At 38.3% G+C, this 10,330-nt stretch overlaps 1 long non-coding RNA gene across 1 annotated transcript in view; it reads left to right on the top strand.

Annotated features, from left to right (window-relative positions):
* The first annotated feature begins 942 nt into the window (after window positions 1–942).
* The window catches only part of LOC103307508 (uncharacterized), a 278,579-nt gene continuing 269,191 nt past the window's right edge, over window positions 943–10,330 (top strand). Inside the window, exon 1 of the long non-coding RNA XR_510005.3 lies at window positions 943–8,722. This is a non-coding gene — a long non-coding RNA (uncharacterized LOC103307508). The remainder of the gene's footprint in view (window positions 8,723–10,330) is intronic.

The following is a 10,330-nucleotide window of genomic DNA, read 5'->3' as shown; positions in this document are numbered from 1 at the left end:
AGCCAAGAAGGCATTAGAAGCAGTCAATGCAATTTTGGTTTGTATATCTAGAGATGTTGGACCACGCATAGTTGCTCTCTATGCAATTCTGGTAAAGCCACACCTACAATTTGGATTAAATTCTGGGAATAACATGACCATAAAAGTACTGACAAATTGTAGGGAGCTCAGACAGAAGCAACAAAAGCAGTTGTGGGGAGTGGTTGAAAGGATTGAATCATATGGCAAGATTAACATTTCCTACTTCTGGCTTTGCTAAGAGATGATTGATGGGGTGTTTGAAATATCTGAAAGGTATAAACACTAAAGAGAGAGAGAGAAATTAATTAAGATTGTGCAAGAGGGAATAACAAGAGTAACGGGGTGAAATTAAGAGAGGAAAATTTAAGATGTTAGGAAAAAGTCATTAGTGAAATATAATAGGCTGTTGAATGAGCACCCATGGAAAGTGGAGGAAGCCCTCTTTTGTAGTCATTTAGATTGGACAAAATGCTAGAAGGTGTATGGTAGGAAATTCTTGTATTAGCAAGGGGCTGGACTGGATGTCCTAATAACTCTATTTAATGTCTATGGCAGTGGTTCACAAACTTGTTCCGCCGCTTGTGCAGGGAAAGCCCCTGGCGGGCCAGGCTGGTTTGTTTACCTGCTGCGTCCGCAGGTTCGGCCGATCGTGGCTCCCAGTGGCCGTGGTTCACTGCTCCAGACCAATGGGAGCTGCTGGAAGCGGCGTGGGCCGAGGGACGTACTGGCTCCCGCTTCCAGCAGCTCCCATTGGCCTGGAGCAGTGAACCGTGGTCACTGGGAGCCGCGATCGGCCGAACCTGCGGACATTGCAGGTAAACAAACCGGCCCGCCAGGGGCTTTCCCTGCACAAGCGGCGGAACAAGTTTAGGAACCACTGGTCTATGGTTATGCAGTCAAAAGTGCCTAAGTGACTTAAGCACAAGTCCCACTGAAAGTCAATGAGACTTGTACTCCTGCATTAAAAGGAACAAAACCAGAAATTGATAAGGCTGGAAAAGACAAGGTGACCCATTCAAGTCTCTCTCTTCTGTGGAGTTAGCAATCATACTTCACAGTGCTTTTTGGTGTTTTGTACTTGTCTAACTCCTTTTTTATAACTATTTACAATAATTTTTCCTATTGCTGCCCTTTGTCTTTAATTCTATATACTCAGTACTCTGTCTGAAGAAATTCTGCCTAAATTCCTTCAGGGTCTGACCCTTCTTTAACTTTAGTTTATGCTTCTTTGTTCTTGTATTTGACATTATCTCAAATAGTCTTGTAAAATCTCACTTCTATTCCCTTCAGAATTTTGTATTTCTCAATGAGATTTCCTCCCTTAAAAAGTGTTTCAATTTTGGCAGCTGTTTTTGTAGAGTTAACTTTTCTAAGTGCCTAAATCATTCTGGGTGCTTTTTCCTATATTGCTTCTACGAAAAGGATATTCTTTTACAATAAAGTAGGTATAAGTAAGCACTGTATTCCATGTTGCCTTCCTTATAGCTACTAATTTCTCTCCATATGTTTACTACCACTGTTCAACAAAGGGTTTTCCACATCTGCAAATGTTTTTAAAGATCTATTCACACCCACGTCCCCTCTCAGAAACTTCTATATTGAATAATATTTTGTAGTCTCTCACATTTGAAGATATACTCCCTTTTTCCATCTCATGTCCCTGAAATAAAGCATGTTGTTTTAAGCATTGGCGTTAATTAAATCAAAATGATCTTACACAAAAAATCTGAATCACCTTGCAAGTGAAAATGTGAAATGGTCTTTTGTAAATATATTTTACCGTATGTTCCTTTTTTGGCAAGAATTATATTTGAGACTCTATATTAGATTAGTGTTCCAAAATTATCTGGCTATATATAGCCAGATAATCTTATATATTTATATAAAATGTATATATATAAATATTACAAATTATGTCAAATTCAGACTTTTATCATAAACAATGCTAAGTAGATATATTGTGGAATTCAAACAATTTTCAATTCAATCCCTTGGCCCATGCCGCTTTCAACAGCTCCCATTGGCCTGGAGCAGCAAACTGCGGCCACTGGGAGCCGCGATTGGCCGAACCTGTGGATGCGGCAGGTAAACAAACCGCCCCAGCCCGCCAGGGGCTTTCCCTACACAAGTGGCAGAACAAGTTTGGGAACCACTGTCTTAGTGCATCTCAGGGTGCTTTCCTTGCATGTGTTCTATCATAGCAGATATACTCTGCCAGAATCAGTGCTATCATGGTTTATCATCTGTGTTTTGCAAGTTTCACACTCATCTTTACAAGGATTTATCTCAAAAGAACAAAAGAACTCTCAGGTCTGGCTTCTCTTTCACTTGTGTTCATTCTACCGCATACAGAGAGACAAAATGGAGTCTCCCAGCCAGACCTTTCTAGACTAGCTGATATTTAACTGCTGACTGTCCAATATTTGCTCTTATTATGTGACTCCCTCTTCCCCCCCCCCAAAAAGCAAAGCCATGACATGCCACAAAATGTCAAATTTATAGTTATTTTACTTCAGAAGGTAGTGAGGGGGGTGGTGGGTGAGTTTCAAAATCTGTGTCTGTTTTTGGAGTTGGCTTTGAGGCATTTCAGTAACTTAAAAGATGCTACATTTATGTACAAATCAATTAAAAACTGTGGATTCATTCCATCTTTACTTCTTCGCTTTGCATCTGCAGCAGAATAAAAGGAAGAAGATCAGGAGTGGATTCAACATGAGCAAAAATGGATCAAAGCTGAGTTGGTAGGACTAATCGAACAATTGCCAAAGAGGCATTTACAGATATTTTGTAAAAGAGAGAGAACCTGTTAAAATCAAAAATAAATAAATCAAGAGACATTTTCTACAAATTAGTGCTATTTTCTACAATGTTTCTTAAAGGCAAAATCTTTACAATCTCTCTAGCAAAATCATTTTGTCGTTTTCTAGTAACATTGATTAGAGCTTATTTAATTCTGTAGTATATCTGTCTTATACACAGTCAAGATACAATGTGGAAATTAGTAGAGCTGTTGTGTTTTTAAAAAAAGGTAAACAAATCTCTCTGATCTCCAGATAAGAGTTTATATAGCCAGAAACTACCCACAGAAAACAATTCTTCCCAAATATGAGTCTTTTTATGGAGATCAGTGTCGTCACTGTGTGACTGCAGCAAATAAATTCATTTTCTACTTTTCTCATCTCACATCAGAAATTCAGCACCTAAACTCAAGTGCATATAAAGCTTCCAGTAACAATAGGGAATTATGATAGATATGAGAGAGAGCCCTTGTATTTTGCTATTTAACAAGCATCCAATACATTCATATTGCCTACTGAACTGATCACTTTTAATCATTGTGAACACACATTACCAGCTTTAAGATTGTAGTTCACTTTCCCTCTTACATGGGGGCAAAAAAGGATACCTTTTTGCTCAAATACCACTTGAACTATTATTATATAAACACCAAACCGATAGGGCCAAATTCAGCCCTGGTGTAAGGAGCTGCAATTATCCTATGCGGAAATGGCCTACAAAGTGAGCCTTTTTAGGAAGGCATTAGTTACCAAAGTGCCGCAATTCCTTTCCCACCCTTTCGTTTGCCTGGCTTTTTTTTTTTTTTTAAATACTTTTAGTGAAACTCAAATGCAAATAATATTGTTGTTACGAGGCTCCATCTAAGTGTCCTCTCTGCTCAGACCCGGGAGTGCAACAATTAATTCGAAAGTGCTCATCAGAGCAGGGAATTGTGTTTTCATACATATCTATACACCTCCTGGCATAATGGGGCCCTGATCTTGATTTGGTTCTCTGGGTGTTACCATAATAGAAATAGTCAATAATGACAAAGACCATTTTTACGTTCTAGCCGCTCTTTTTGGCTTGTGCCTTTGGAAGAGTTTTCCTGGCCTACAGGCTCCGTGGCAGGAACTGACTTTTTGTTTTAGTCTTTAGTCTTCGGTTTCTCTGGTATTTTTTTACAGCTCCATAGATGTGGTTGGCACTTTACAGAAAAATGAAAAAAACAGTCACTGCCCAGAGGAGTTTATAATAAAAATTAGACATAACACAGCAAGAGATGACAGTAAACAAAGGCTAGAGGGAAGGAAGGGCTGAGGGTAAATTATGATCCTGTAGGGACAATTTAGTATCATCATGAGTTACTGAAAGACCTGGACCTGGGCTTACTGTGAACTGTATTCTCCTTCTCTCACCTAAAGCTCACAGTCACAGTTTTGAAAAATAATGCTAATGTTAACCACCCTGAAAACATTTATCAGTTAGCAGTTGCTAGAGGTCTAAAGTTGCATGTCAGTCCACTAATCACAGCATACTGCATCAGCCAAGCAGCCATGGGATACTAAACACAAGGCAGCAGTGTTACATCAAACATACTGTTACCACATTGGTTCCATGTATAGTTTCAGCAGGAACTCTCATTTTAGGACACAATGCCAAATCTTCCAGTTGACATGCTGACATAATATTTGCCTCCTTGTCACTCTAGATTAAAAACCCAAACTGAACAAAACAAGAACAGTGCAGTATGGTAAGAACGTGTTACTGTTTATTCTGCACAGAAACGACGTTGCTTTCTAAAAGCCATACAGATTAATTTTTTCCCTCTCCCTTGTAACCTCTGTGCACTAATTGTTGTGAAAATGCACCCAGTAGTCCTTCATGGGCAGAATCCCAATTGCCAACCATAATTAATAGTGTTACAGTCTTCAAGGCCATAATGCTCATCAGTTATTAATTAGCAATTCATTTTGCTGAATAAATAATACTTATGATTGATGATGGAACTTGTAATTGGGCACTAGTAGTGTCCCTCAAGGGAATGGCTTTTCTGCAAGTATTAACTATGACACAGTAACAGTTAAACCCAAGATCCTTTAAGAAAAATCTATTTTAAACAACTGTGACACAGCCAAGGTATTTCCATTCAGTATGGGACAAGTGGAGCTTAAACATCAGAGACTTGCCTATAGCAACCAAATGCTAATCGTTCTTGGCTATTCTGCTTATATTTTGCTTTGCCTTTTAAATGCTGACTCCATTTTATAGAGAAATGTCCTATACATTTATACCTTCAGACATTGCATTGTTCTTATGAGCTTTCATCTGCATTCTTCACAGATTCCACAGATATAAATAATAGAGAAATATTCTCTGAGACACAATAACTAATTTAAAAAAAAATTACTCAGATTAAAACTATTTCAGATTAATAGATTGTGACAAATTGATCTGTCTCTCGCTCTCCCTCCATATTTACCATTAGTATTACATTTTGGCATAGACGAAATTGAGTTTATCTGCACTCCCAGAATGGAAAGAGAGAAGCTGGTAAATAAAGCAAATAAACTGCTAGTTTTAACTGGGCAGTCAACAAAGAAGACAAGTATAGTAGGTCAGCTGCTGACCAGATGCTGCCTTCAATTAATATTCCAACCCTAAAAGACATTTATCACTCACTTTAGAAGGCAGAGCAGCTGAGTCATAAAAGTGACCCACAAAAGATTTTTTTTAAAGCAATTATAGTGGCTAAATTGCTTGAAATAAATTAGCCCTGAAAATAAACATAGTTTGTACAGCTTATGTAAAACAAATTTCTGTTCTCCATAAATTGCACGGACTATGTGGGAGCTTGTGTTTGACCAGAATTTGCTTCATTACCACATTCTTCCTTTGAAAAGGGTTAATAAACTATAAGATATCATTGCCAGCTAAATAGGTCCTGCACCCTTTTAGGGAAGTAAGAAGCTGCAAAAGAGCAAGTTAAAAAGAAACCAAGAGACTGTGTTGTAATGCTAACAGGCAATTAACAAACTCATGGGTGTTAATTATCTTCATACTGTATCATGTTCAATTAGCTCAGTCTCTGCAACAAAGGCAACCATGAACAATTGCTTTGATAGGCACATAGTACTTCATTTGTAGTTAATCGGTTTAAGCCTTGCAGTTGCTAGGCTACACCAGTCTCCAGAGGTAAAAAGCTGCACAGATGCGCTATGTTTAAATGACTACAGAGAACTGTTTAAACTCAAACCATGTATAACTCTTTATTGATTTTTCACAGAAGATCTCAGCTCTGATGATAAGGTTTTGATATATTTTCCTGCTTCAGCCAGTTCCTTGGAGTATTGCAGGAAAAAAAATCTGTCAATATGCTTCTATTATGATCTCTTGATCTGTGGCTATAAAAACCTTTAGCTGCAGCCCTTATTATAAAATAATGGAAGAAGCAATATTTGATTTTTCCCCCCACTCTGTAATACAGGAAGATTTTTTTCCCATTGCCTCTGGAACCAAATTACAGAGTGTTCCTTCTGTATTTCTGCTTTAAAATAATACAGAAGAATTTCTAGCGCTAATTAATTTGATTGACTCTCAGCAGGAAGGGATCAGCTGTAGCATCATGAACTTTAACAATAACTACCAACTGATGGGCAGTTCACATCAATACGGCCATCACTAGCCTCTCTCACCTGTCACCAGGCGGGGAGTGAGCAGTACCCACCCCCTGCAGATGCACTGCTTAGCACTTTCTGCCCGATTAGCAATTTATAATGGTGATCAAGAAACAGTCAGTGGCAAATCAAGACAACTGTCTGGCTGCCTGTTTAATTGGCCTTGTTTGCTTTTTGATAAATGGCTCATGACTGCTATAGGCCCCCGTATTTTGACTTTTAATAGGCTACTGTGATTAGACTACCAACAGATACCAGGTCAAAACTGAGGGAAGGTGCAAAAAATGTTAATTAATATCAATAATAGGCAATTATTAGTTAGACAGACGGACCTACTAGCTGTGTGCTTTAATGACTCAGAGCTAACTTGAAGAGAAACTCTGCCAAATTAGCATAACTGTGTACGCAGACAGCATGGCAGATCCTAGCAAACATCTGTTATGTTAGTAATTCAAATAGAATTCCTGGTTTTCGAGGGATATTTGCAAAATCAGCAATTCATCTTGGTCATTTAAAGGCACTTACAATACCCTAGTGCCTGGTGCCCTTGAAATTGGGCTTCATATCAATTCAAGAGTTAAACTGCAAGTTTTAATATGGGCACTGCAGGTGAGGTGTTCAATAACTTATGTAACTTTCACATTAGAAGAAATCACATTAGTAGGAGCTTTGAAAGAAAGTCTTAATGAAATTATTGTACTTAGGGTGGTAACACGTGGATCAAACATATTATCCTAGAGAGAAACTGTTCTTTTTTTGTTCTTCGAACCGAGAGGACATTGATGTACTCACACATATACTACTGCAACCGTATTGTAGGTTGCGAGGTGCCAAAATGTGTGCGTTTGCCTGTTTGTATGTAGGAGGAAGACAAAGAAGGAGTTTCCTTAGTCCACTGATGGGTGTACATGTGTATGATTTGTTTTCTGGATGTTTAGAATGTTTTTTTTAGTTGAAAATATACAAGAAAGTGAAACTGTCCTGGAAAAGATCTGTGAAAACAGAACACAAGACAAAATGGATGCAGCATGTGTATGTACCTTTGTTTTCATGCTTTTTACATAAAGCTTTAAGATCCCTAATTACATTGTTTTTCCACATTAAAAAGTTCTGACAAGTCGAATCCTTTGTTAGAGGTAAGATCAAGATGGTTGAAGTGGACTGTGTTGTAAATAATTTTTATAGTGTCGGCAGTATAAATCATGACCCTGTCCTTCAGCTAAAATGTTTTGAATTTTCTTTTTAAAACTAAGGCCTGTTAGTGTCATGTGGGTATATCAGTGTGGCATGTTATATCATGAGAAAAACGTGACACATTTTTTCTGCACAACAAATAAAATGATTTGATCCTTCTTTTGGTAGATTAGATACAGGGTTAGTAAGAGCCAAATTCTGACTTTGAATTGCTCCTTTATTGTAGATATTTCTAAGGCAACTGTCAGAGCACTCATGCAGTACCCGGGCCATGGATATCAATGTGACGTGAATGGGAACTTTATCGTGACTGAGGGTACATCAGCCTATGCAGCCAGATGTAGAGCTTTATTGTGAAGCCCCAAAGTAGCATCTGTGAGTCTGCTGGCCCATGGAAGTACTGCAGGTCTCTCAGACTATGTGTATGTAGAGGCTGCTCCTGATTCAGATGGGGAAGATGTCCCTTGTTTAAGGCCACATAATGATATATCTGTGACCTCTTATCCTTTCCCAGGTGTAGTCACTGGGCATCACCCATCCCAGTTTTACACGTTGTAACTCAATCAAATTCACTAAAGTTACTCTTCATTTACACTAATATAAGCAAGGTCACAACCAGGTCTATAAACTCTATGTATCTTGATCAAGCCGCTTGGGCTCTTGGAATCTATATGCGATGGCATATTCTGGCTAATAGAGTCTAATGTATATTGAAACTGCTTGGGACAGAGACTATACCTTCAAAGTCTGTGCAGTGCTTACTTTTGGCATTCCACAACTAGTTATTATATTTGGGGATGTATTTGAAAGGTATGGGGCCAAGCAGGTTCTCATGGTCTAGCAGCGCCCTTCTGAATATGAGATAAATGATTATGTGGCCTGAAGAATATCATCTCACACTTCTGCCTACTGGGAAAGAAAATATGTTCCTGGCAGGAGTCCAGACTTGCAGAGATCAGGCTTCTCATGACTGAGGACTGACGGTGCGGATGGAGTCTCTCTTCACACAGATCATTGATGCGGGGAGGAAAACAAAGTTCTGCCCAACCCAGGTATGTTTTACTATCAGAATAGGTTTTGCTAGAAGCTGCTTCTCACTGTCTGAGAGGGAGAAAGAGGGAAAGAGAGAGTGTTTGAGGGGCTGGGAAGGATTAAGCCGGCCCTAAATCTGTAGTAACTCCTATGAGCTGGGTATCCCCAGTGTGGGCTGTAGGGACAGATAAAACATAAGCAGTGGAATATGGGTGGCAGGAATATTTACATGATTTATCCTTTCACCCATCCCCATTGTTCCATAGCTCCACTCACAGGTTGCCCTGGAATCTGTGACCTTTCAGAGTTTCCACTGTTCAAAAGGCCATCAATGCATTGTACTATGCTCCTAAATTCGAACACAAGTGCAACAATTTAGCAAACACTGTTTTGTGGGCACTCTCCCCATGCCAAAAACTATCTGAATAACAGACATTACAAAATGTACTTAACATGACTAGTATACTATAATAGTAGCAGCAAAGGAGAGAGAAAACTATGTCCAATAACTCTATTAGTTACACCTGGTTCTTTAATAATCCATTATTTATTTTTATTTTATTTATTTGAATTACAGTAGTACATAAAGGCCCCAATGGAGATCAGGGTCTCATTGTACAGAGCACTATAGACAGATACAGTGATAATCCTTGTCCTGGAGAATTTACTATCTAAACAGACAAGACAGACAAAGGAGTTATTGTTTTGTTACACAAATGGGAAACTGAGGAATAGCTAGATTAGGTCACACAGGAAGTCTTTGGTAGAGCAGGGTACTAAATCCAGATCTTCTGAGTCTGAATCCAGTGCCTTAACCACAACACTTTCCTCTCTTAAAAATAACTGATTTTCTACAGAATAAAATTTTTGAAGTCAGACTTCAGTGACAAATAACAAAATGTAAATATATTTAATGGATATTTACTCTTATTTTATGGATAGACTCTTCTCCCAGTACTGTTGTAATACAATTATTTCCCATTAAGTCAGAACTTCCATCTTTCATTTATATTTCCATCTAATAAAAACAAGAATGGCTGAAACTGTGGTAGAACTTCAGTTTCAGACTGATGAATATGAACAATGTAAAGTATAGGAAAATATTCCAGGCTGTAGTATCTATAGATTATACCTTAAGAAAAACTAAGCAAGATGTTTTACTGGTAGAACTGTTGATCTATTCATGTTGAGCTCAAAGGGGAATGGAGTACTTTCAGCTTCCATAGCCAGCATCTCTCAGGAGGTGCTTCTCATTTTAAAGCATCATGCCTAGGATTAGCTAAAATTTGATGAGCCAAAATTTTAAACTCAGTGATGATACCTGAAACAAAATCTCTTATTTTCGAGCTTTACTGATGATGGAGCTAAGAGAGAGCCTCACAAGCTGAGGTCTTTCTGTTGAGCTCAATAAATATTGAGTAAAGAGTCAAAGATGCAGGGTCTACTTTACAGCACTTACATTCATCACGTTTACACATTTGTGTTTCCTTTCAGCTGTGACTGTCAGATGAATTATGACAAGTGTTGCCATTTAAATGCAAACTTTGCTGAATGTATTCAAGTTTGTCTCTTTGGTGCAATGCTCAGAGCAAAGAAGGAACTATTTGTGTGGGATAAATGTTTTTCAT

Source organism: Chrysemys picta, chromosome 11, assembly GCF_011386835.1.
Source record: "Chrysemys picta bellii isolate R12L10 chromosome 11, ASM1138683v2, whole genome shotgun sequence".
Taxonomy (NCBI): domain Eukaryota; kingdom Metazoa; phylum Chordata; order Testudines; family Emydidae; genus Chrysemys; species Chrysemys picta.
This window is presented reverse-complemented; position numbering and strand designations above follow the sequence as displayed.